The sequence below is a fragment of the Balaenoptera borealis genome (assembly GCF_965194805.1).
Source record: "Balaenoptera borealis genome assembly, chromosome: 11".
NCBI classification, from domain to species: domain Eukaryota; kingdom Metazoa; phylum Chordata; class Mammalia; order Artiodactyla; family Balaenopteridae; genus Balaenoptera; species Balaenoptera borealis.
The window spans coordinates 9,654,216-9,682,117 of record NC_138868.1 but is presented as its reverse complement, the minus strand read 5'-3'; the positions used below and the strand labels follow the sequence as shown (position 1 = coordinate 9,682,117).

The window sequence follows — 27,902 nt, the reverse complement described above, 5'->3', positions numbered from 1 at the left end:
TACCAACATCACACCCTTTGATTCTTACAGCGCTTATTGACCTGAATCACATCCTCATCTCCTTCTACACTCCCGTCTTATCTAGTGTGTGGACCATGTCTCCACATGCCCTTGGAAGCAAGGACCACCCCCATCTTCCCCTCTGTGTCTCTAACGGGGCCTCACACAGACCTGGGCATCTATGAAGTGACTCAGAATGAACAACAGGACTCAGAGGACCCTAAGCTCAGGAGCCCGCAGTCCAGGGTCTGTCCAAGGTCTCCGGGCTGTCTGCAGAGCTGGGATTCGAGCCTGCGACACCACTCGAATCTCCCCTGATGCCAAGTCCAGGTGAGAGGACATAGTTTCTAACTCACACACCTGGTCTCAGTGTTTTGTGTTTCTGGGTGCTAGGCTTCTTGGGATTGTAACCTTTGCTCTCCTGGGTCAGAAAGCTCTAACTTTGTGTGTCATCTTACTGAAGTTGATCCATTGCTCAGAAAACCTGTCAACCAAAACTCCCAGGGGAATTTAGGGTCTATGCATATTGGGGGAACCTCAGAGGCCAAGTGTGTGGGATTTCCAAAGGAAGTGAAAGCTGGCCTTCAGCACCAGTTGGGACATCCAGACCAGCTGGCCACAGCCCAACCCCAAAGCTAACTTTTTTCTGGAACCCAGAACAAGCTCATTTTCCCTGAGCCAAGGCTCACAAGCCTCCCAGAAGACAACGGAACGGGGTCACTTGTCAGTGGCACTGCCACAGTGTGTCCCCTAAGGGTCTGGGAGGCGTTGGAAAGACTCTGGCCATGGACTTTGCACTTCGAAATCAAAGACTCTCTCTCCCCCCCACCTCCTCTAATGAGCAGTTGCCCTAGGACCCTGCCCTAGGCCACCCAGGAATGGACAGAAGGATAGACAAAGGACAAAAAAGACACTCCTAGGACAACTCAGAGGCCAGTGTTGTATCTGTTCCCTAATGGTGCTAAGAAAGGATGTGCCCTTTAATAATAATTTTTTAAAATATTTATTATTTGGCTGCGTCGGGTCTTAGTTGGGGCACGCATGATCTTCATTGCGGCATGTGGGATCTTTCATTGCGGCACGCAGGCTTCTGTCTAGTTGTGGTGCGTGGGCTCTAGAGTGCGCGGGCTCAGTAGTTGAAGCGCACGGGCTTAGTTGCCCCACGGCATGTGGGATATTAGTTTCCCGACCCGGGATGGAACCTGCATCCCCTGTATTGGAAGGCTGATTCTTAACCACTGGACCACCAGGGAAGTCCCTTAATAATAATTTTGAACAACAGAGAAGGCAGCAGCTGGGGTGTCCCTCTAAGCCAATCTGGAGAAACAAAATAGTGCAAAGAAGGATGTTATTCAGAGCCACAAACGGCCTCTTCTGCTCGGTCTCCCCGTTGGTCTCTGGAATTCTTCTTCCCACCCTCAGGCACCAGCCTTTCTGCCCTGCAATTGTGTATGAGGGCAATAGTATAACTGGCCGCCTGACCGTGCCTGGCCAATTGGCTGCAAATTGTAGGTCACGGAGCACAAGGGGCTCGAGGCTCAGAGTGATATTCCCCAGACCCTTTGTGGTCTTCCATTTGTTACCATCCAGGGGACCAAAGATTTTTCTTTCCCTCAAACCATAAATTTAGACTCAGGGTCTTTCTTTCAGGAGGGCTTATGGGAGGTTGATAGGAAGAGGACCTGACAAAATATGGGGTTACCAGCTTCCCCAGGGAAAGCGACTCCTAGGTCAAGACCTATAGAGTCTATTTGTGTTTATCTGACTTGGACAGTTGGTTGGGATGAAAAAAGAGAAAGCCATTTTCAGCAAGTGCATACTCCTGGGCAATAAAAAGGAAGAAAACATTGATACGCACAACTTGGATGAGTCGCAATGGTGTTTATGCCAAGCGAGAGAAGCCAGTCTCAGATGTTTATATACTGTGAGATTCCATTTATAGGACATTCTTGAGGATAGAGCTATAGGGAGGGAGGACAGGTCAGTGGTTGTCAGGGGGTTATGAGTGGGGCAGGGTACTGGATAGCAGGAGAGCGGTTTGGTTGTTTTCGGGAGGGTGGGATAATGGAACTGTTGTGTATCTGACTATGGTGACGGTTACGTGAATCTATACAGGCGCAAAAATTCAAAGAATCGTACACCAAAATAAGTCAATTTTACTGTAGTGATACTTTTTAAAATAAAAACTTAAAAAGTTAATGATGACAGTGGCTGACATTTGCTTCCCATGTACCTGATTCTGTGCTAAGTGCGGTATATACATTGTCTCATTTTTTTCTTCTCAATAAACCCATTTGACATCAGGTTATGCAACTTGCTCAAGGTCATGTAGTAAGTGGAAACTTGAACGCACGTTTGTCTGACTCAAGAGCCCGTGATCAAACCACTGTGTGGTGGTACCTTTTTTGGGGGGTAAGAGTGGGAAATGATCACACAGTGTCTGAGGCCCCAGTCTGGAGAGAACACCAGCAAGAATCAGGTTCTCTTATTTTTTTATAGTTTTTTTTTTGGCTGCGCTGGGTCTTAGTTGCGGCGTGCGGACTTCTTAGATGTGGCGTGCATGCGGGATCTAGTTCCCCAACCAGGGATCGAACTGGGGCCCCCTGCATGGGGAGGGCAGAGTCTTACCCACTGGACCACCAGGGAAGTCCCAGGTTCTCTTCTAATGGAGGGAAACTGTTGTGGGGTGGAGAGGGTTAGCCCTGGTTACAGACGGGGCCACGGGGTTGAATCTACATCCATCTGCTTCAGATGGCTCTTCCAGACCCAACCCCATTTCTCTGGTTCTCCCCCAGGGTCGGGGGCTGGGAAGCTGAGTGGAACCACTGTCCACTGGAAGCCACACCCACCGTGAAGGAAAAATGAGATTGGAGAGGTTAGAGCCCTCTGCCCAGGGCCAGGGATGGAGAAGCAGGGATTGGGAGATGAGGGGTATTTTTTGTTTTCTTTGTATTTATACGTTCCCTAAACTGACTTCTTTTCCTATTTTGTTAAAGAATGTTTCATTTGTTGAACCACACAGGTGGGTGTGGGACAGTGGGTAGATAGGCTATCTGTAAATTGCTGAAATTGTTCTATGGGAATCAATGGTACTATAGAGCCCTGTAAGGTGAGTGGGAGTTACTCAACGCAGGCCAGGTATGAAGTATTCTAAGAAGAGGAGACACAGATGCAGAGGCCCGAAGTGGAACAGCATGTATGTAGCAAACTGAAGAGTTCAGTATATTTCAGGAGAGCCCAGCATCAAGCTGAGCATGGAAGCCAAGCCGGGGGTGGAGGTGGGGTGCTGGGCCATGCAGGACTCCTGGGCTGACCAGAGGACTTTGAACAATTCTAGCTGGATACTGTGGCCTGCTTTCTTTGTTTGAAAAGGAGATTCTCAAATGTTAGTCGTGCTTGCAAGACATACCCACACACCCAACTGAGACTTGCTCCTGGAAGAAATCAGGATTGGGAGAGAGCTGAAAAGGGAATGACGTGCTTGCTGACACCTAAAATCAGCTCAGATCTCACCTACAATCAGTGCACTTGGCACCAGTGGGAGCCACGGCCTTTGTTTAAAGCAGGGGTCCTCAAACTTTTTCGGTAAATGACCAGAGAGGAGATATTTTAGACTTTGAGGGCCACTTTCATCCCTGTGGCATATTCCTCACCCCTTCCTTCTTCTTTTCTTGCAATCCTTTAAAATCATTCTCAGTTCTGGGTTGTATAAAAAGAGGCCCAGGGCTGGATTTGGTGCACAGGCCGTAGGAGAGAAAAGCAGACCCCAAGAGAGATAGGAGCCTGTGATGTCTCAAGGGGTTCCTTGGTGCTCAACTTCTTCTTCTTTTTCTTTTTTTTTAAATTTTCTATTTTACGTTGGAGTATAGTTGATTAACAATGTTGTGTTAGTTTCAGGTGTACAGCAAAGTGATTCAGTTATACATATACAAGTATCTGTTTTTTTTCAAGTTCTTTTCCCACTTAGGTTATTACAGATTATTGAGCAGAGTTCCCTGTGCTGTAGAGTACGTCCTTGTTGGTTATCTATTTTAAATATAGCACTGTGTACATGTCAATTCCAAACTCCCAATCTGTGCCCTCCCCCACCCTTCCCCCTGTAACCATAAGTTAGTTCTCTAAGCACTTAGCTTCTGAACACAAATAATCATCCCCTTCCCAGCCACGAATGGCCCTTCACCGCCTCTGTTTTTAGGCTCCTCCCACAGCATAATTCCTTATCCCCCATGATTCCGGGGGGAGATTTGGCCACACCTCCTTTGCTGATAGTTTCACAGCATCAGAGACTCTCAGAACCCGTTGTTCAGGGACCCACCCTTGGGGTAACCCTTTGGGCTGGGTCAGCATTTCAGCGCCAACATCTCCCTCTGGACCCCAGAAGTTCCTCTTCTGATGTCACTCCTTCCCTTCAGGGCCTCTCTGTGCCTTAGCCTAAGGCCTCACTGTCCCTCCTTCCCCACTGAAGAGTAGCCACATTGAGATCACCTTATGACCCCTGATCTCCGAGGGCTGCCATCAAGCCTTCCCTCCCTCATGTCAGGAGATGGAGTTCAATGACCCCTCTTCCACCTTGGGTGTGAGTGGCTCTTTCATCTGAGGTGGAAGGGGTGTTCTAGGTCTTCTAGGGCAAGGCTGTAAGAAGCCTTGCAGGTTCTGATGGAACCTGTTTTTTCTTTTTGGCTGCACCGGGTCTTAGTTGTGGCACACAGGATCTTCATTGTGACATGCGGACTCTTAGTTGCGGCATGCGTGCAGGATCTAGTTCCTTGACCAGGCATTGAACCCGGGCCCCCTGCATTGGGACCGTGGAGTCTTACCCACTGGACCACCAGGGAAGTCCCAAAACCTGTCTTTGGACACTTGTTTAGAGTGGGGCCAGCTGCCTTGAAAGAAGTTCGACAATCCCAGGACCACCATGCTGTGAGGAAGCCCAAGCTAGTCAAGCAGAGAGAACACATGGAAAGAGAGATGCTCGATATCCTCCAGCTGTCTTATTTATTTCTCCAAAATAGATCACTTTTTTAATATAAAAATATCCCCAAAAATTCATGAAATGTGTGTTAGGGGACAAAATCAATATAATTTTAATACTATAACCATGTATTCAACTTCACAATGTCTCTGGTGGTTAGGTTTTGGCACACATGTTGTGATAAGTGTTATACTTAAATCCATATTGTAACAAACTGGGTTACAATGGAGTTCTATCGTAACAACCTGGAATGCTGCAGAGTCAAGGTGAATTGTCCATGCAATGGCACAAATGCAATTTCGGTATGCCTTGTTAGCATACATGTCAGCTCTGTTTGGGGTTTTCCTTTTCATCCGGTTATTACCATCTAGGAGAGACATATGGTATGCCAATGGTACAGCTTATTAAGGTGTTTGAGGAGAAAATATTAAGAATGTGCACAGATGGTATTTAACTCCGTAAGAGCACAAATTATTACCAGGTAGTTGCTATTGTCTTTTCCCCTTGATAATCATATATAACTCATAGTATTTGTGGAAACAACATTTTAAAAATACCAATGTATTATCTTTTTTATTTTTATTTTTTAAAAATTTTTATTAGAGTATAGTTGATTTAAAATGTTGTGTTAGTTTCAGGTGTACAGCAAAGTGAATCTGTTATACATATATATGTATCCACTCTTTTTTAGATTCTTTTCCCGTGTAGGCCATTACAGAATATTGAGTAGAGCTCCCTGTGCTATACAGTAGGTCCTTATTGGTTACCTATTTTATATAAAGTAGTGTGTATATGTCAATCCCAATCTCTCAATTTATCCCTCCCCTCCTTACCCCCTGGTAACCATAAGTTTATTGTCTACATCTGTAACTCTATTTCTGTTTTGTAGATAAGTTCATCTGTAGCCTTTTTTTTTAGATTCCACATATAAGTGATATCATATGATATTTGTCTTTCTCTGTCTGACTTACTTCACTCAGTATGACAATCTCTGTGTCCATCCATGTTGCCGCAAATCTTTTTTAATGTAGTTTTTTTAGTTTGTTTTTATTTTTTTTTACTGAAGTATAATTGACCTACAACACTATGTTAGTTCCAGGAGCACAACATAGTGATTTGCTATTTCTATACATTTCAAAATGATCACCACAATAAACCTAGTTACCATCCATCACCATACAAAGATATTACATAATTATTGACTTTATTCCCCACACCATACATTTCATACCTGTAACTCATTTATTTTGCAACTGGAAGTTTATATCTCTATTCTCCCTCACCTATTTCTTTTCTTTCCTCACCTCCCTCCCTTCTAGCAACCACCTGTTTGTCCTCTGTATCTATGACTCTTTCTGTTTTGTTATGTTTGTTCATTTGTTTTGTTTTTGGATTCCACACATAAGTGAAATCATATGGTATTTCGTCTTTCTCTGTCTGACTTATTTCACTTAGCATAATACCCTCTAGGTCCATCCATGTTGTCACAAATGGCAAGATTTCATTGTGTTTTTTTTTTTTTTCCGCCGCACCACGCTGCTTGTGGGGTCTTAGTTCCCCAACCAGGGATGGAACCTGGGCCCTCGGCAGTGAGAGCACAGAGTCCTAACCACTGGACCGCCAGGGAATTCCCCCAAGATTTCATTCATTTTTCTGGATGAGTAATATTCCACTGTATACCTTCTTTATCCATTCATCTGTTGATGGGCACTTAGGTTGCTTCAGCCACTCTATGTCTTTTGATTGGAGGATTTAGTCCATTTACACTTGAAGTAATTATTGATTGGTATGTCCTTATGGCCATTTTGGTAACTGTTTTCTGGTTGTTTTTGAAGTTCTTTTTTGTTCCCTTCTTCTTCTTTTGCTCTCTTCCCTTGTGATTTGATAACTATCTTTAGTGCTATGTTTGGATTCCTTTCTCTTTTTTGTATATCTATTATACTTATAGATTTTTTTTGGTTTGTGGTTATCATGAGGTTTATATATAACAACCTATATGTACTTGATTATTTTAAGTTGATAGTTTCTTAAGTTTGAACACGTTGTAGCAACGCTGCATTATCACTACCCCCCACCGCTGTGTTTTTTTGGTTGTTGTTGTTGTTAATTAATTAATTAATTAATTTATGTATTTATATTTGGCTGCGTTGGGTCTTTGTTGCTGCGCGCGGGCTTCCTCTAGTTGCAGTGAGTGGGGGTACTCATTGCGGTGACCAGCCTTCTCACTTTGGTGGCTTCTCTTGTTGTGGAGCATGAGCTCTAGGCACGTGGGCTTCAGTACTTGTGCCACGCAGGGTCAGTAGTTGTGGCTCACGGGCTCTAGAGCACAGGCTCAGTAGTTGTGGCGCACGGGCTTAGTTGCTCCGCAGCATGTGGGATCTTCCCAGACCAGGGATCGAACCCGTGTCCCCTGCATTGGCAGGCGGATTCTTAACCACTGTGCCACCAGGGGATTCCCTAATGTTTTTGACATCATGTTTTACACCTTTTTGTTTTGTGTATCCCTTAACTACTTACTGTGGATATAGATGATTCTTCTAGCTCTTTTAGCTATCCCAGCCCAGGAATCAGACATTTAAGTAAAGACAACTTCGGATGGCTCCAGCCCACACTGTGATGTCAAGAGATCCTGAGTAAGAACTGCCCTGCTGAGCCCAGTCAACTCCCAGATCATGAGAGATAATAAAAAGTTATCCTTTTAAACCTTTACATTTTGGGGTGGTTTGTTACACAGCAATTGGCAACTGAAACACCACCTGAAAGTGATGTCTCATCAGGAAGTTTTCTGTCTCACTCAGGGATAGGGTTTAAATTCTCTCTTCTCTAGTCCAAACTGGAAGATTTTTCCTTAGCTTTGCAGGTCAATCTCTGGTCCTCTCACCAGAAAACCGTAAGAATTTTTCACCTAAGTCTAGTGACTCAAAACCAGGAGTCCTCGAGCTAGTCAGCTGTGGCAGGTACTTTTTGTTGCCTAACCCAGAGTCATTGCCCAAACCTTTCTTCCTGTCCTCCTCTCATTGTAAAGCCTGGGACAGCCAGATACACAGTCTGGGTTTTCTGGGGAGCACGTTATAACCCCTCTTTGGCCAATAATGTGAGGTCAGCTGTTGGGTTCTTTGTTTTTTTTTTTAATAGTTTTTTGTTTTTGTTTTTGTTTTTTAATATTTTTATTTATTTATTTATTTATTTATGGCTGTGTTGGGTCTTCGCTTCTGTGCGAGGGCTCTCTCCAGTTGTGGCAAGCGGGAGCCACTCTTCATCGTGGTGCACGGGCCCCCCACCATCGCGGCCTCTCTTGTTGCGGAGCACAGGCTCCAGACGTGCAAGCTCAGCAATTGTGGCCCACGGGCTCAGCCGCTCCGCGGCATGTGGGATCTTCCCAGAACAGGGCTCGAACCCGTGTCCCCTGCACCGGCAGGCAGACCCTCAACCACTGCGCCACCAGGGAAGCCCAGCTGTTGGGTTCTTGAAAACAGTCTTTGCTTGCTGATAAGGCGGAAGCTGGGGGAAGAAGCTGCCTGATATCACCACCTGCTTCCTGCTTCTGAACATGGTGTGAGGATGTGATGTGATGTGTGGGGCTTCTGCAAACATCTTGAAGCCATGAGGGGAAAGCTAAGATCCCAGAGTCCTGTCATCTTCTTCTTTTTTTTTTTTTTTAAACAAATATATTTTAAGTATTTGGTTTTTTTAAAATTTTTATTTATTTATGGCTGTGTTGGGTCTTCATTTCTGTGCAAGGGCTTTCTCTAGTTGTGGCAAGTGGGGGCCACTCTTCATCGCGGTGCGTGGGCCTCTCACTGTCGCGGCTTCTCTTATTTCGGAGCACAGGCTCCAGACACGCAGGCTCAGTAACTGTGGCTCACGGGCCCAGCTGCTCCGCGGCACGTGGGATCTTCCCAGACCAGGGCTCAAACCCGTGTCCCCTGCATTGGCAGGCAGATTCTCAACCACTGCGCCACCAGGGAAGCCCCCTGTCATCTTCTTTATGAGAAAAATAAACAACTCTTTCTTTAAAACATTGTTGGTCAGGTTTTTTATTTTTTGCAGCTGAATGCATTCCTAACTGTGACATCAGTCATGTCCACTTTAGAGACCAAAAGATCTCATTTTTCCCTATAAAGGGGCTCTCCCTTTGGAGTCCCCCACGTTGAGTTTTTGTCTCCCGGAGCTGAAGACTTGGGGTACGGCTGATGTGTGCTCTCCCCACTGCAGAGCTTAACGGCCTTCCCTAGGCCTTAAGACGGGGCTCTGGTCCCAGCTCTGCTACTAACTGCCTTTGTGTCCCTGTACCTCAACCAACTCCCTGAGGGCAAGTGCTCAGAGCCCTCATCCGTGAATAGGACACTGTGTTCATAGGGACCCCGCTGTCCCCAGGCCCCTGGTCTCTGAGCATCTCAGAAGCACAAGTTATCCTGGGCCATGAGGGGCCCACATCCAACAGCAAGTGCCATTCTGGGAGCCTCCAACTTAACGGGTCTTTGGGAAGGGAAACCCGAGCCCCTGTTGGGCTGAGAGCTGCTCAAAGCCACGTGGCTTCCTGAGAGCCAGGTGCAGTGGGGGGAGGGAGCAGGGCAGGAGGCAAAGATGAATCAGAGGAAGAGCCTGACTTGAGCCACGCAGAGTGAGGGAAGGATCCAAATTCCTAAGCTCCCAGATCTGCTGCCGGCTCTCTCCGGCTTGCTTCCCGCTGCTGGGCCGGGGCGGCGGGGGCCAGGCTACACGGCAGGGACGCCGGTGGTGGGCTGGAAAGCTGGAGTCCTGGCCTCTGGAAAGGTGTGGTGGTTCAGGGTTTCCCTCTGGTTCCCTGAGAGGCTGAGCTGCCGGGGAGTTCCGACCACCCACCATGCTTCCCGGCTTTCCTGGAACCTTCTGTAGAGTCAGCCAGGAAAGGATCTGCCCATGGGCCCCTGGAGCTGCAAATCCTCTCTCCTCCCTGCACTCGGGGAGACTCTCCCACCTGGGTGAATGCCTTCAATTACAATACAGCAAATAGGAGGATGATTGTGGCTCGGTGCATGCTGTCAGGGTTCCAGGCAATTTTTCCAAACCTTATCTCATTTAGTTCTCTCAACAAGTCTAGGAAGTGCTCTGTTGGTATTATAGATGAGGAAACAGGAGCAAAGGGGCTGAGTGACCTCCAAGGGGTCACACCAGCCAAGCGACGACAGGGTCACAATTCCCACTCGGGCTTGTTGACCTTAACCCCCACTTCAGGCTGACCGTCCATCACCTGGAGAGTAAAACCCATGCGGCTCGGAACACAGGGCCCTACGGGGTGATCCCCACAGGCTGTCATCTCTTGAAGCTAGGAAGACATCGGGGAGAGCCACCCAAGGGGCTTCAACTGAATCTGCAATGTTTTAACATTTTATTACTTAAAAACATTAAGAAGCAAATACGATACAATGTCAAGATTGGACAAAGCTGGGTGGTGGGTACATGGGTCTCTTTAACATTGTCTGTGCTTTCCTGTAAGCTTGAAATATTTCATAATTAAAACTGTCCTTCTGTGGGGCATTGTGGTGGGGTGAATAATGTTCCCCCAAAGATGTTCCAGTCCTTATCCCAGGACCTGTGAATATGTGACCTTACATGGCAAAAGGGGCCTTGCAGATATGATTGAGTTAAGGATTTGGGGATGGAGGGATATCCGAGTGGACCTGCTGGAATCACAAGGTCATTCATTGTGAGAGGGAGGCAGGAGCCTCAGAGTCAGAGGAGACATGAAAATGGAGGCAGAAGTTGGAGTGATGTGGTCACGACGAGCTGATGAACACGGGCAGCCTTTAGAAACGGAAAAGTCAAGGAACTGATTCTCCCCTAGAGTCTCCAGGAGGATCGTTTCTAGCCCCTGTAAGACTCCTTTGAGACTTCTGACCTGCAGAGCTGTGAGGTAATGAACTTGTGTTCTTTGAAGCCACGAAGTTTGTGGCAATTTGTTGCAGCAGCAAAAGGAAATGAATCTGGGCATGGTCAGCAATGACGTGAACTGGTGGTAATACAGTTTCTCAAAGCAGGAACAAGAAGTCCAGGAAGGGCTCCCTTCCCACCCAGGATGGCACAGCTGGCCTTCCTGAGCCCTGAATCCCCAGTCCTGGGCTTCCCCTAGAGTCCAGTCAGCTCTCTGGAACTTCAGCAGGAAAGCAAGGAGGCCAAAGGCTCATGGAACCAAGAGCCCTGACCTGAGTGGTCAACATCAACACTCTCATGGCCTCAAGTACCCAATTCCTCCCGGGCTCCCGGTGCCAAGGTACAAGATACTCCTGGTCTGGGGTTTAACTGCCTAGGCCTTCTCTTCTGGGTCTTGCAAATGAAAAGACTGATTTTTCAGCAGATGGACACCCAAGTATTTCTGATCCCTCCCCCTGTCCCCTTAACTTCCTTGTTCTCCTGCAGCCCTAGAGGTCACTGGGCAGAGAACTGTGTCTTCTGACCTCCGTGCCAATTTGACAACTTTTGGTGAGTGCTTAGTCTGCAGTGGTGCCGAGTTCTGGGGGGAGGTGGGATGAGGTCCTTTTGGAGACACCCTGCTCCAATCAGCTTAGGAGCTTACAGTCTAGTGGGGGAAACTATAACATATAACTGGACAGCCGTAGACCAAGGTGGCCTGTGAGTACAGCAGGAGGGAAGGGTCCGAGATTCCACATCTGTTCATTAAGATACTTGTTAAGGATCCAAAATCATTCCCCATCTGCCCATCTGGGCTCTAAACACCGAAAATGTCATCCTTTGCCTCGAAGGCGCAAAGAATCTTACTAGAGAGACAAAAACACAGACAAATAAAAAATGTCCTAGCAATACCAGGTAGTATCAGTAAGGATGTGAGTGCCCTTACATTGCTGGGACGACTATAGGCACTCAGACAGCAGAGAGCCGGGAGGGCTCTTCAGGGGAGGTGGGACTCAAGTCGGGTCCTGGAAGACCCTCAGGACTTGTGCTGGGAAAGGCCTAGAGGCAGTCTCAGCCGTGGGGATGAAGTGGGAGAGCTGAGGGGAAGAAGGACAGAATGAGCAAAGGGACGAAAGTGCTGACAGCAAAAGGTGTTCACATTTGTGAGGGGGTCAGGACTGGCTGGCGTTAGCTGTTGGCAGAGGTCAGGTTTTGTGTTGGGAGATAAGCTGTGTACATTAGAATAAGCCCATGTCCAACCCACGTGTGCCTTTAATAGCATATCAGTGCCCCTGAAGGACCTTCACGGGTGAGTCTGTTGGGGCAATGCAGGACCTCAGGTATCCCAGAACACCTGGCAAGAGCAGGTGCCCTGGACAAACAGGATGAGGAGGACATGTCTGATAAGGTGGGACAGTCTTATACTTAAATGTGCTCAAAGACATAGTCGGGGACGGTGGGGGACGAATTAGAGGTCAGACAGGAGGGGCTGAAGTGACAGGGTTAACTGGAAAAGCTGAGTAAAGGAGACTGTTCCCAGGAAATGAAAGCGATACCAACAAGGATTCATGCCCCTTCCCCTTCCCTGCAGAAGAGAAATTGATCAGAGCTCCAGCAAGGAGCAGCCAGATCTGTCTCGTTGCTTACATTCAAATCTGACCAAAGGACAATTTAGAGCCACTGTCACACAGTCGGGGGGTGGGGGCTGCCCTCGGAGTGGCTGAGCTTGCCCGGAGGATGGGGGGCTCAGGAGTCAGTGTGGAGGAAGGAGGTTAGGACAGGGAGGGAAGCAGAAGAAGTGATTGCACAGAACCAGCTCCAAGGTGGGTTTAGGATGAAAGGGTTAGAGAAAAAAGAAGGGCAAAGAAAGGACAGGTAGATAAGATGTCTTTTTGAACATGAGACGGAAAGAGGTAGAGAGAAGAGATAAAAGCTGGAGGCAAGAGCGAAGGATGGAAGAAAACATGATGGTGATGAACAGAACCAAGATGGGCTAAAAACAAGATGATAATGCAGAAGGCAAAGGATCTGAGAACAATGGGTCATGGGAGAGGAGAACAAAGCCCAGGACAGAGCCAGCACAGGCTGGGAAGCGGTCATACTGACGCCCCCCTGATTCCGTTACACAAAGAGGACTAAGAGATTCTGCCAAAAACAGTGACAAGCGCCGCGCTGTGTGGCTGGGCTGGGAACTGCAGCTCTACAGTTAGCGGAATGCTCACTTAATAAAAAGTTGTGCTGCACAGCAAGCCCTAATGAATCAGGTGGGCTTTCTTGCAGAGCAAGATGTTTGAGGTCTTTCCCTCCAGCAGGGATGTGAGGTAAACAGGCCACCGCGATGACTGCAAGTCTTCATCCAGGCGATTCTGGATGCTGGAATGTCAAATTGCAGCGTTTGTTACAAAGACGCTCGAAATGAAAGTCACAGCCTTATTCAGGTACCTGTATTTTATAGTTTCTGGAGTTGTACTTGATCTGGATAGGCTGGTAATGTACCTTACAAGAGACAGTATGATGCAGTGGTTGGGAGTGCAAGCTCCATGCTCGGTGGCTTGGGTTTATATCCCCGCTCTGCTACTTATTAAAAGTGAGAACCGTGGCCTTGATTTTATGATCTGCAAAATGGGTACAATGATAATACTCACCTCATAGGGTTGTTATGAATAGTAAATGAGTGTCTACATGTTAAGTGCATAGAACAGTGCCTGGCACATGGAAAATACTCTCTACATCTTAGAGTTTCTTAGATTTCTTAGAGTTCATAAGCACAAAATATGAGGACAGGAAGTAGAAGGAGACCCTAAGCTGAGGGAGGAGAAGCTACTTTGGAGTAGGCTGCGTGTGTGGCCTACGTGGTGCAGGGGTCAGAGAGATGGGAAGGGGCTTCCTACTGAAGCTGGGGGTTTGAGTGTGCCCCTTCCTGGGGGTTTGTTGGTATTTCTGATTGAACTAAGTTCAAGAGACCAAACTGAGGGCCTCATCCATCCACCAAGTAATGAATAATGCCTATTCTAGGTGAATTGTGTTCTGGGTCCCAGGCTTCATTGCTCCCCTGCCCTGGAACTCTGTAATACAGTCCAGCTACTTGACATTTGAAGAAACAAAATCAGATTTGGATTTTGCCACTTGCTAGCATTTTGACCTTCCTTGCCCTCAGTTTCTTCCTCTACCTCAGAGAGCTGTTATAAAGGTCCAGTGAGTAGGGTAAGCAAAGACAAACACAAGTGGATCCCTGATAAACATCATTTACAGAGCTGCTGTGCAGATGAACTGCAGCCCTACCTGTGAAACACAAACTCTGCTGGTAATAGAAGAACTGTAAATAGTGCCTTTACGGACTGGAGGCAAAGAAGGACTTCTTTAAAAAAAGTCGAAAAGCACAATCATAAGACTCAAGGTTAATGTGATCCCTCCAAATACAGGATTTCTGTAAAACAAAGGGCACAGTGGTCAACGATAATGACCAGATAACAGATTGGGCAAAGATACTGCAATATCAAGCCAAAAAGTGACTAGTATCTAGAATAGACAGGACGTCCTGCACATCAACAAGAAAGAGAGAAGAACCCAGTGGAAAAATAGGCCAAGAATAGGAACAGGTCATTTTGAGAATAGGAAACCAAAAGGACTAAACAACTATATGGAGAGATGTTCTTTGGTTATAAGGTAAATGCAAATTAGACCAACCAGATATTACTTGCCACCTATTTGGCAAAAACTGAAAAGTTGAGTAATGTCAAGTGGGTTAGGATGGGGGGCTATAAGCTCCCTACATTACTGCAGGTAGGAGGTAGGTGGTGTAAGCCATTCTACAGGCAATCCGCCTTCCTTAGCCTGACCACCTGTATGTGTACCACATAACCAATAATCCACTCCTGGGAATATATATATAGATATATAGATACAGATATATCCTGAAGTGTCTCACACAGGGGCCTAAGGACACCTACACGAGGACGCTCATCGCGGCAGAGGGCTGCTGGCGGGGGCAGGGCACTGCGCGCAATTCGCAGCCCTTCCGTGGGGTGGCGGACACGTGAAACACAGCGGCTGCCCTCTGTGAGTCATTTATGGCCCTGAGAAGGGGGCAGATGCACAGCTAGCAGCACAGATGGGTCATACTCACATACGCTGGCAGCAAAAGGGCACCCACCCTCATTTACACAAGCATATCCGACCTAAATAGAAATTAAAATGCATGCATAGAAGCAACAACTGAAGACCCCACAAACACAAGCAGGGGCGCACACAAAACATGTTAGGGTGGTTGCTTAAAGGGAAAAGGGCAGTGAGAATTGTGGTAAAAGGAAATAGCTGTTTTTGAAAGGAGTGCAAACCAAGGGTTTAGCACGGAAACTGGCATGCAGTAAGCACTCCCTAAGTGTTCGCTGTTATTAATGAAGTGAAAAAGAATGGTTCAAGGTTATAGGTAAGTCAAATCATTATGCTGTATGCGACAGCACAGACGAACTCTGAATACATTACGCTAAGTGAAAGAAGCCAGGCACAAAGGACAAGTACTGTATGATTCTACTTAGGTGAGGTCTCTAGTAGTCAAATTCATAGAGACAGAAAGTAGAATACTGGTTTACCAGGAGCTGGGGGCAGTGGAGAATGGGGAGTTAGTGTTCAATGGGTAGAGTATCAGTTTAGGAAGATGAAAAAGTTCTGGAGATGATGGTGGTGATGATTGCACAACAATGTTAATGTTCTTTTTTAAAAAAATATTTATTATTTATTTATTTATTTAGGCTGCACCCTGTCTTTTTTTTTTTTATATAATAATTGAAGAAATATCCTTGAATATGTGACAACAATTTCTACCGCCTTGCCATTTCCACCTTCTTTTTTAAAAATTATTTATTTATTTATGGCTGTGTTGGGTCTTTGTTTCTGTGCGAGGGCTTTCTCTAGTTGCGGCAAGTGGGGGCCACTCTTCATCGCGGTGCGCGGGTCTCTCACTATCGCGGCCTCTCTTGTTGCGGAGCACAGGCTCCAGACGCGCAGGCTCAGTAATTGTGGCTCGCGGGCCTAGTTGCTCCGTGGCATGTGGGATCTTCCCAGACCAGGGCTCGAACCCATGTCCCCTGCATTGGCAGGCAGATTCTCAACCACTGCGCCACCAGGGAAGCCCTGCACCCTGTCTTAGCTGCAGCACACGGGATCCTTGCCGCGGCATGCGGGACCTTTCTTAGTTGCAGCATGTGGGCTTCTTAGTTGCAGCATGTGGACTCTTAGTTGCGGCATGCATGCGGGATCTAGTTCCTTGACCAGTGGTCGAACCCAGGCCCCCTGAAGTGGGAGCGCGGAGTCTTACCCACTGGACCACCAGGGAAGTCCCCAATGTTAATATTCTTAATGACACTGAATTGTGCACACAAAAATGGTAAAATAATTAAAATGGTAAGTTTAAAAAAAATCACTATGCTGTACACTTTAAACTTATACAATGCCATATGTCAATTATGTCTCAATACAACTGAAAAAAAAAAAAAAGAATAGTCCGAAGACAGTAAATGCTATTTCCCAAGCACACATCTTGGTAAGCTTCATGAAAAGGCAGAGTCCAGATAAAATTGAAAACTTCTGCTCTGCAAAAGACAATATCAAAAGACAAACCACAGATGGGGAGAAAATATTTGCAAAAGATACATCTGATAAAGGACTATTATCCAAAATATACAAAGAACACTTAAAACTCAACAATAAGAAAACAAAAAACCTGATTTAAAAAAAATGGGCTAAAGACCTTAACAGATACCTCACCAAAGATATACAGGTGACAAGTAAGCATACAAAAAGCTCCACATCATATGTCATCAGGGAAGTGCAAATTAAAACAACACTAAGATACTACTACACACCTATCAGAATGGCCAAAATCCTGAACACTGACAACACCAAATGCTGGGGAGGATGTGGGGCAACAGGAACTCTCATTCATTGCTGATGGGAATGCAAAATCGTACAGCCATTTTGGAAGATAGTTTGGCAGTTCCTTACAAAATTAACATACTTTTACCATATGATCCAGCAATGAGCTCCTTGGTATTTATCCAAGGGGTTGAAAACATGTTCACATAAAAACCTGCACATGATGTTTATAGCAGCTTTATTCGTAATTGCCAGAACTTGGAAGCAACCAAGATATCCTTCAGTAGGTGAATGAATAAACTGTGGTCCATCCAGACAATGGAATATTATTCAGATTAAAAAGGAATGAGCTATCAAGCCATGATAAGACATGGAGGAATCTTAAATGCATACTACTAAGTGAAAGAAGCCAATTTGAAAAGGCTGCATACTGTATGATTCCAACTTTATGATATTCTGGAAAAGGCAAAACTATGGAGATAATAAAAAGACCAGGGGTTGGGAGGGTGAGGGAGGGAATGAACAGGCAGAGCACAGAGGAATTTTAGGGCAGTGAAAATACTCTGTATGATACTGTAGCGATGGGTACATGTCATTATACGTTTGTCCAAACCCATAGAATATACACCAATAGTGAACCCTAAGGTAAACTACAGACTTTGGGTGATTATGATGTGTCAGTGTAGGTTCATCCTTGGTTAAAAAAAAAAAAGTACTATTCTGGTGAGTAATGTTGACAATAGAGGAAGCTATGCATGTTGAAGGGAAGGGGATATATGGGAAATCTCTGTACCTTCCTCTCAATTTTGTTGTAAACCTTTATTTGTTCTAAACAAATAAAGTCTTCAAAAAAAAAAAAAAAAAAGAGGCAGGGTCCATAATACCCATCTTGCCTCTGCCTTTTTTTCAGGAGCCTAGAACAGTTTCTGGCAGTGCATATGTCTTGAATGATTGAACAAAAGCTAGTTGGTGTCAGGGTCGCCAGCAGAACAATCAAGTCTCCTACAAACTGAGAGAAATCTCCTGGTCCTCTCCTCAAAGGTCTGAATTAGGGTTAATCGCATTTTGTATTTACACATCTCCTTTTCTACAAACCCTCAAAGCCCAGAAATGTCACCTAGTTGTCCGTACAACTCCCCCGCCAATAGTGGGAGAGTTGGAATTTGAACTCACGGCCTTGCAGAATGGTAGTTTTCACCCCTGCTATGAATTCTGGTGCCCGCAGGGTTTGTGATCCAGGAAGCAGTAGAACTCCACAGGCTAAGGGAAGTGAGTCAGAGTCTTGCCACTCATGGATTTCAAAACAGAAGAGACAGCAGACTTCACCCCTTGAAGAAATACATTGGACAGCTTTGTTATGACATCAAGAAAGCTGAAGTAAGCAGTCAGCAGACACCCACAGGATGTGACAGGGTGTATTTTGACCACAATTCTCAGCAGTTACAGTACAAGCCAAAGGGGAAAGCCCAGACACCATGACTGGCAGAAAAGTGACCATTTGGGGGACCTATGTTATATTTTACAAAGCTATGTTTGTTTGTTTGTTTTAATAAATTTATTTATTTATTTACTTATTTATTTTTGGCTGCGTTGGGTTTTCGTTGCTGTGCGCGGGCTTTCTCTAGTTGTGGAGAGCGGGGACTACTCTCCGTTGCGGTGCGCAGCCTTCTCATTGCGGTGGCTTCTCTTGTTGCGGAGCACAGGCTCTAGGCGTGCAGGCTTCAGTAGTTGTGGCGTGTGGGCTTCAGTAGTTGTGGCTCGCGGGCTCTAGAGCATAGGCTCAATAGTTGTGGCACACGGGCTTAGTTGTTCCGCGGCACGTGGGATCTTCCCGGACCAGGGCTCGAACCTGTGTCCCCTGCATTGGCGGGCGGATTCTTAACTGCTGCACCACCAGGGAAGTCCAAATCTGTGTTTTCAATGCAGAAGTCAGGGTCTTCACATCACTATGTGTGCACAGACCAAACCAGCTTCAGATTAATGGCTCCTGTTAATCAGAAATAGTGGATACTGCCCGTCCATGGTCCTCCCTCGTGAAACCATCACTCAGTGGTACCTGGGCTTCCCTGGATCTTTTTAATCTACATCTGCTGCAGCTCCTACCTCGCTCACTGAGGCCATAGTCTTCCTGTTTGAACTTTAGAGCAGCGGTTTTCAACCTTGGTTGCACCTCATAATCACCTGGAGAGCTTTTTAAAATCCCTACGCCTGGGTTGCACCTCTCCAATTAAACCAGAACTTCTGGAATCTGGGTGTGGGCATCAGTATTGGCTAAGCTCCCCAAAGTGGTCCCAACATGCAGCTGCTTTTTTTTTTTTTTTTTTTAAGCATAATTGCTGTACAATATTATCTGAGTTACCGGTATACAATATAGTGATTCACAATTCTTAAAGGTTATACTCTACTTATAGTTATTATAAAATATTGGCTATATTCCCTGTGTTGTAAAATGTATCCTTGTAGCTTATTTTATACCCAATCGTTTGTACCTTTTACTCCCCTACCTCCCCTCCACTGGTAACCACTAGTTTGTTCTCTATATCTGTGACACTTCTTCTCTTGTGTTATATTCACTGGTTCGTTGGTTTTTGTTTGGTTTTGTTTTCTCACCGAGCCGTGAGGCACGTGGGATCTTATTTCCCCGACCAGGGATCAAACCCGTGCCCGCTGCACTGGGAGCATGGCATCTTAACCACTGGACCTCCAGGGAAGTCCCCACAGTTTGTTGTATTTTTTAGAACGTGCAGCTGCTTTTAAGTCCTGCTTACGGGACATATTCAGAAAAGATTTATTAAATTAAGCATGAAAAAGGATTCCTTTTGTGGAGACCAGTGACAGGGCCCTTGTCCTGGGCCATGTTATAAGTGAGAATCATCCGCCCAAGGCACAGGCCCGCTGGCCCTCACCTCCCGGGGTCCCAGGGGAAAACGGCTTTGCTGAGGGTACAAATGGGACCCAAACTTCACAGTCACCTGAGCCTTAGCCTCGCTTCTCCCGGATCCGCCATTCTTTTGGTGCTCATCGGAGGGGATGCCACCAGAAACCACTTCCGTAGCTCCCCAGCGGGCATCCGGCTTCTGGGGAGACTTTGTTCTCTGGCGCAGTAGCAGACAGGGTCAGGATAGTGTCAGCCAGGAGCTGCGGCCAGAGTTCCAGCAGAATCTGGGGGCCCCTCCGCTTACAGCTCTCACTCTTTTTCCTCCGGCTTTCCTGGATTCCACCATCTAGGCTGTTTGTTCCATAGTTCTCCTGGCCTACAACAAAGATAGGGTTGGATTTAAAGGGGAAAAGATAACTTACTGTAACTGAGAAGATCTGAGGGGAGCAAAATTTGAGCCCTGTCTGCCAGAGTTACAGGGCAGACAGGAATCGCCACATCCGTTTCTGAGACTAGAGATAACAATAGCTCTTACATATTTTTAAAAGTTGTGGTAAAATACACATAACATAAAATTTATATTTTTTACCATTTTTAAGTACACTGCTCCGTGACATTAAGTACCTTCACATTGTTGTGAAACCATCACCACCATACATCTCAGAGGGTTTTCCATCTTCCCAAACTGAAACTCTGTCCCCATTAAACAAGTGCCCATACCCCCTCCCCCGCAGTCCCTGACAACCACCATTCTACTTTCTGTCTCTGTGAATCTGACTGTCCTATGTACCGTACATAAGTGGAATCACACGGTATTTGTCCTTTTATGACCAGCTCGTTTCAGTTACCATAATGTCATTGAGGTTCATCCACACTGCTGCATGTGTCAGAATTTCCATCCTTTTTAAGGCTGAATAATATTCCACTGTATGTGTAGACCACATTTTGTTTATTTGTTCATCCATGGTAGACACACGGATTGCCTCCACCTTTGGGCTACATAATAGCTAATACTTTTGAGCACACTCTGTGTGCCACACACTCTTCTAAACACTTCACTTGGACTTCCCTGGTGGCGCAGTGGTTAAGAATCCACCTGCCAATGCAGGGGACACAGGTTTTAGCCCTGGTCCGGGAAGATCCCACATGCCGTGGAGCAACTAAGCCCATGCGCTGCAACTACTGAGCCTGCGCTCTAGAGCCTGTGAGCCACAACTACTGAGCCCGTGTGCCACAACTACTGAAGCCCGCGCGCCTAGAGCCCGTGCTCCGCAACAAGAGAAACCACCGCAATGAGAAGCCCGTGCACCACAACGAAGAGTAGCCCCCGCTCACGCAACTAGAGAAAGCCCGCGCGCAGCAACGAAGACCCAACACAGCCAAAAATAAATAGATACATTTATAAAAAACAAAAACAAAAACAAAACCACTTCACTTACGTTAACTCTTTTAATCCTCCTAGCAACCTGTGAGTTAGGTTCTATTTTCACTGACACTTTTCAGATTTGGAAACTGAGGCACAGAGAGGGAAAGTCACTGGCTTGGGTACCCCAGCAAGTCAGGACTCCAAACTGCTAATGAGTGCTGCAGGCTTCACTGAAGCTAGTGCCTAGGACCACAGCCCGGACTTATTATTAGAGCAAGAGGCTCTACTGCGGCTACCACGTGTCCACATTTTTTACAAGTAGGAATACCAATGACTTAAGGCACTAACTGACTTGTCCCATAACTGTGGTGACTGTGTTACCTGAACCCCCAAATCAAGGTGCATGATTTGATATTTTTAATATTTCTCAGTAAAACAAAAACAAAAGCCAAGCTGGGAGGTGTCATTTGAACGGGCCCCCAAATATCAGGGATACTGGGTCATCTTGAGGGTTTATAACGGGGTCGCCTAGACAGACATTCTAAACCAGCACTTTTGGAGAACAGGGGCCTATCCCTCTATCTGGTGAGTGTGCCAGCGCTCATTTAGAGATTTACCAAACTTTTTGACAGCCTTGAGGGTGACTTCTCTCGGCAAAAGTGAGTCATATCAGGAAGATGGCAGATTTCTGCTCCTTCAGAACATGGGTCACGGCTTCCATCCCACCTGGTCTCACTGGCTCTCGGCCCTGACCAGTCTTCTTATTGTCACAGGAGACATGGGAGGAGGGGGACTTCAAATTAGCACAACCCAGTACCCTCTACGGGAGGGACAGCACAGCGTTGCCCCCGTGCTGAAGAGGACGGGAGACGCACATATGAAGGATTCCCGAGTCACACTTCCTGCCTACACATTTCGCCCTGTTTCTGTCTCCATTTCAACAGCCCCCTGTAATCCCTCCTTTGCTTCCTGACAGCCGATTCATTCTTCACAGTGCTACCAGGTATCTCGTAAGATGTGAGTTTGACCACGCCACTCCCTGCCTCAAAATCCCACGGTGTGGGACTTCCCTGGTGGCGCAGTGGTTAAGAATCCGCCTACCAATGCGGGGGACACAGGTTTGAGCCCAGGTCCGGGAAGATCCCACATGCTGCGGAGCAACTAAGCCCGTGCGCCACAACTACTGAGCCTGCGCGCCTAGAGCCCATGCTCTGCGACAAGAGAAGCCACTGCAATGAGGAGCCCGTACGCAACAACGAAGACCCAACGCAGCCAAAAATAAATATAAATAAATAAATAAATAAATAAATAAATTTATATTAAAAACAAAAAACAAAAAACACGGTGGCTCTCCATTGCCTGCAGAGTGTAAGCCCTAATACCCCTGGCATTTGATGTTCTCCGTGCAGAGCCCCAACCTTCGTTTCCAGCCCCATCTGCAGGCTTCTCCCTCCACACCCTGCCCTCCTGGACACTCCACGTGCTGCCCTACCCCCACTCACCCTTCCCAATCCCCTACTCACCCTTCCCCCACTCACCCTTCCCCACCCTCTACTCACCCTTCCCCATCCGTTTTCCAGCTCAGCCCACTCCCTAAAAGCTTCCTCCTTTGCAAACCTGCCCCCTCCTTGCTCCTTCCTCAATGCCAGCACTGCAAATAGCAGGTGAGTGTAGTCATCCCTCCTGTTGCCCTGCCTTGAATTCCTGTAAGGTGTTCGCAGGTCACTTCCCCTAGAGGCAATAAGTTCCGCAAGGAGGCTGACCTTGGATTCACCTTTGGGCAGGGCAGAAACCCAAGCTCTTCTGTTTATCGGTAATATGATATCCTCTCTGGGTGCAGCATCCTTTCCTAGTCACCATCTCTCTGTCCTGTTTTTATAACAACGTTTCTTAAAACGGGGTTGGAGGAAGGTGAGGACCATTGAAAGTCGCCCTGTGGTGAGCAGCTGCTACTGATGACAGTGGGAAGTACTTGTCTAGTGTAGGGTAGAGGGGGGAGAAGGTTGAAAACCTCTGCTCGGTAGCCACGCTGCGTGAAAGAACAGCCCTGTATCCTCTCCAATTGCCTCAACCCATTGCAGATGGGATTCGGTCCCTACAGAGCTGCCAAGTTCCTTTCTCTAATGCGATCTCCCAAGAGCAAAAGCCCAGCACATTGTTCCACACTCGACACCATCAGTGCCATTTGCCTTGTTCAGTTTCTTAGCCCCCTCTTCCTGCCACTCTGCTGGTGCCTGTGTAAACCCACTTTACTGGATTATCTTGAGCCCAACTCACATTAGTGATGCTCTTGCTTCAACCCAGTACAATGTCCCCAGACAGCTCAGTCACTTGTGGGGCATTGGTTGCTACCTAAATGCAGACGAGCCAAGTCTTGGTCTGCGTTCGAGAGATTTCTGAGCTCCTGATCAGCATCTGTGACTCCTAACTTGCTGTCCCAAAGTAGCTTCGATTTCTCTCCTAACTAATGCTTCTATTGGGAGAGATATACTTGCGTTATTGGCTCCAGTTCTTCACCCCTCTGCTTCACTGTGGGCTTCACCCCTGCCCCTTGATTTTGGGCTTGGTCATTTGACTTCCTTTGGCCAGTAGGGTAGAAGTGACACTATGCCTTATTTGAGTCTCAGGCATTGCGGTGAATGGAGGTTCCCCTGCCTCCTGAGTCTGGGCCTGCAACGAACACACATGGAGCAAAGCTGCCCCAGCCAAAGTGCTGACCTAAAGCCAGAAGCAGAGCACCCCCATGACTGCAGAATCATCACAGCCACTGGCCCCGCTGACCCCCAGAGCTGTGAGATTAAAGGGTCGTGGTCTTCAGCCACTGAATATTGGGGTGGTTTGTTACACACCATTATTGTAGCAACAGCTAACCAATACAATCTTACATAGAGATGGAGGTATAAGTCATAGACACACAAATTAAGATTAGTTATGCAAGGAAAACCCACAAAACCACCACCAAGGGAAGGAAATAAAATATCACTCAACATCCCAGAAACCTGCATGTGCCCTTCCTGAGCACCACCCCCTCCCTCAGCCCTAGAGGTAACCACAGTTTCGACTTTAAAAAAATAATTCTTACTTTTCTTCATTGTTTACCATCCATATGTACATTCCTAAATTAGTTTGCTTTTGATTGTTTTTGATCTTGATGTGAATGGAATCTGTTCGTATTTTTTGTGTGTCCTATTTTATTTGCTCAGTATGGTTTGTGAGAATCATCCAGATTGTTACATATAACTATAGTTTGTTCATTTCCATCACTGAGTAATATTCATTATGTGAACAAACTATAATTTATTGATCTATTCTACTGCTGACAGATATTTTAGATGTTTCTGGTTTTCTGTTATTACAAACAATCCTGTGTGAGCAGTCCTATAATCAGGGGTTGGCAAATTTTTTCTGCAAAGGAATAGTTTAGGTTTTGTGGCCACATATGGTCTCTGTTGCATAGTCTTCTTTATTTTGAAATAAATTTTAAAATATGGAAAAAAGAGGAAAAGTCATCCTAAAGATGTAAAATAGTTCTTAGCTCACGAGCTGTACAAAACCAGACTTGGGGCAGGATCAGGCCGTGGGCTGTAGCTTTGACCTCTGCCCTCTGAGCTCCCCCTACACATGCATAAACGTTTCTGCAGGAGCGTAACGGCCGGTCATAGGGTTCGCACATCTTTAGCCTCGTTAGATAATGCCCAGCTTTAATGCTTAAATGTAATGCTTAAATTCAGCATGTGGAAAATGGAAATCCCATCTCCTCAAGCAAATGAGCCCATGGGCACCTGCTGCACAAAGAAATTGACATTCCTGTGGTCCCCTGGGGCCGGAAGGCTCTGCCACTCCAACCTCTTCCGCTCTGGTCCAGGTGGTGCCGAGCTGCGCCGCTGTCAAGCTGGTGCCCGTCACAGTGTGCCAGGGAGGGTGGTGCCAGACAGGCCAGAACAGGGAGTCACACCGGGCATTGAGGATAGGTGGGGAGTTTGGATTTTATTCGACCAATAATAGAAAACCAGTGGATGGGGTGAAGCAAGGCCGTGACAAGTCTGAGCTACTTTTAAAAGAATCGCTTTGGCTGCTGAGCGTGGATTTTTAGGGGACAAGAGAGGAAGGGAGGGCAGAAGGTAGGGACGTGACTGCAGGAGTCTCGTGAGAGTGTAGTGGGTGGTGGAGCCTAGCTGCCTGAGCCAAGTCCTTCTCCGGCAACACTGTCTGCTCCTGCTTCACACCCATAGCTCCAGCCACCCCGCTCTCATCCTCTTGCACATCCCATACCCCATTTCTGCAATCCTCTCTCCTCTAACCCAGGGAACACAGTTCACATACCCTGCCCGCTGTGAATCTTCCCCGGCACCCCCTACCCCCCCGCCCCCCCGCCAGACATCTGCGACATCTGAGTTAATGATAGATGTGATATAGACCCTAAATCTGTTTCCTCACTGAACTTTAGAGGACTCTTGTCTTCGAGCCTTATTTTTTTTTAATTTATTTATTTTAATTTATTTAGTTTTGGCTGTGTTGGGTCTTTGTCGCTGTGCACGGGCTTTCTCTAGTTGTGGTGAGTGGGGGCTACTCTTCGTTGTGGTGCGTGGGCTTCTCATTGCGGTGGCTTCTCTTGTTGAGGAGCATGCGTTCTAGGCGCGCAGGCTTCAGTAGTTGTGGTGCGTGGTCTCAGTAGTTGTGGCTCGCGGGCTCTAGAGCGCAGGCTCACTAGTTGTGGCACACGGGTTTAGTTGCTCCGTGGCATGTGGGATCTTCCCAGACCAGGGCTCGAACCTGTGTCCCCTGCATCAGCAGGCGGATTCTTAACCATTGTGCCATCAGGGAAGTCCTTCGAGCCTTATTTTTGTCATTCTGTCTGCCACAGGCTGTCCAGTGGACATTGGAGCAAAGAGTGTGGAGCTGAATCTGTTGTCCGGCAACCACCATCAGCAGGGCAGATGCAATCCTGACTGGGGTGGTTAGGAAACTGAGGGCCACACGGATGAGCCCGCAGCCTGCATCACAGGGACAAAGACAGGTTGGTAAAGTGGCTGAGCCAGAACTGGAGCCCATGGGGTATGCGGACTCCTTGAAAGATTAAGGAAGTGGCTCTCTACGCTGAGCCATAGGGAGCAAAGGTGGAAGCGCCCAGGGCTGGAACCTCCCTCAAATGGAAGCTGGGAGCACACCAACTGATTAGTTTCTCTCATCTCTCCTACAGCATTGGTGGTTGTTTCAACCACCTCTGCCCCCAGACATGACCCAAGTCACTGCTTCTATTCAGTGTGAGTTCTTGGCTCCATTACTGCCTGTTCCCCCAGAGTAGTTGCCACACACAGAGATAAATTAACTCAGAAGAAAAGGTCAACCCACCCAACTAGTTGGCTATTGGGATTCCGGAGAAAGAAAAAGAAGAATAGAGGGAGGAGAAGAGGAAATAGGAAGCGGAGCTCGTCTGGGGGGAGAGGGAGAGAAAATTGGGAAGAATAAATACTGTTTTTTAAATTATAAACTATTAGGATATTACTTACAACAGTGTAGTAAAGAATGCGTTTTATTAAAACACAGCAAATTCTTTCAAGGTGGGTTAGACCAGGGCTACACACACTGTGTTCCAGGGACAGGAACTGATCCATGAAATGTGTGGCCAGTCCAAGAATAAATAAGTGCAGAAGTTAAGAGAAATTATTAAGACAGTTTCATAGCAATTTGGCAGAGTAATTTTCTGACTGTTGAGTCTAATAATGAAAACAGGACTTGTATTTTGTGAGTTTATTTTCAAAATGTCATTTTCTTAGTGTAGCGGAAGGCAATTTTTACCTCTTCCCCCTTAGGGTTTTTGGCTGGGCCTCAGAATTAAATTTACATAAGATAAACAGAAGAAAAGCATACACATTTATTTAATACAAGTTTTTTTGTGACACAAGAGCCCTCAGAAGGAAATGCAGACCCAAAGAAAGTGACAAACCTTAAATGTTTTTATACTAAGTTGAACAAAGAGAGGCGATTGTAGAAAAGTAACAAAAATATAAGGGAGGCTAAAGGAAGATGAGAATTATTTCAACAAGGTCTGTTTGCACAGAATTCTCTTGGGTTCAACTCCCTGGTCTTGATGATAAGAATGTTACCTTCCTCCACATGTAGGGAAGTCATCTTCCATCTGGGGTTTTATCTCCTGCTTTTAGGGAGAAAAAGGGGAGAGTCAGAGCACCCTTCTTGCACCTGCTGTTTTAAAAATGCATTTAGGGACTTTCCTGGTGGTGCAGTGGTTAAGAATCCACCTGCCAATGCAGGGGACACAGGTTCGAGCCCTGGTCCAGGAAGATCCCACATGCCGTGGAGCAACAAAGCCCATGCGCCACAACTACTGAGCCTGCATTCTAGAGCCCACGAGCCACGACTGCTGAAGCCTGCATGCTTAGAGCCCGTGCTCCACAACAAGAGAAGACACTGGAATGAGAAGCCCGTGCACCCCAACAAAGAGTAGCCCCTGCTCGCCGCAACTAGAGAAGGCCCGTGGGCAGCAATGAAGACCCAACGCAGCCAAAAATAAATAAATAAATTCATTTAAAAAAATGCATTTAGCTCAAACTAATCCTTATGCCAAAGTGGCATACTTTCGGGTGGCATATTCTGCCCCCCTTCCCTAGTCATTTTTTTTCTAATTTTTATTTTATATTGGAGTATAGTTGATTTACAATGTTGTATTAGTTTCAGGTGTACAGCAAAGTGATTCAGTTATATATATATATATATATATATATATATATATATATATATTTTTTTTTTTTTTTTTTTTTTCAGATTCTTTTCCCATTTAGGTTATTACAGAATATTGAGTAGAATTTTCTGTGATATACAGTAGATCCTTGTTGATTATCTATTTTATATATAGAAGTGTGTATATGTTAATCCCAACCTCCTAATTTCTCCCTCGCCCC

General features: G+C 46.4%; 1 long non-coding RNA gene across 1 annotated transcript; it reads left to right on the top strand.

The window, feature by feature from the left end:
• The first annotated feature begins 34 nt into the window (after positions 1–34).
• On the top strand, positions 35–27,750 carry LOC309606798. Its single transcript, XR_014232051.1, has 3 exons — positions 35–330; positions 2,796–2,875; positions 25,847–27,750. It is a non-coding gene; the product is annotated as an uncharacterized lncRNA (long non-coding RNA).
• Positions 27,751–27,902: the final 152 nt, after the last annotated feature.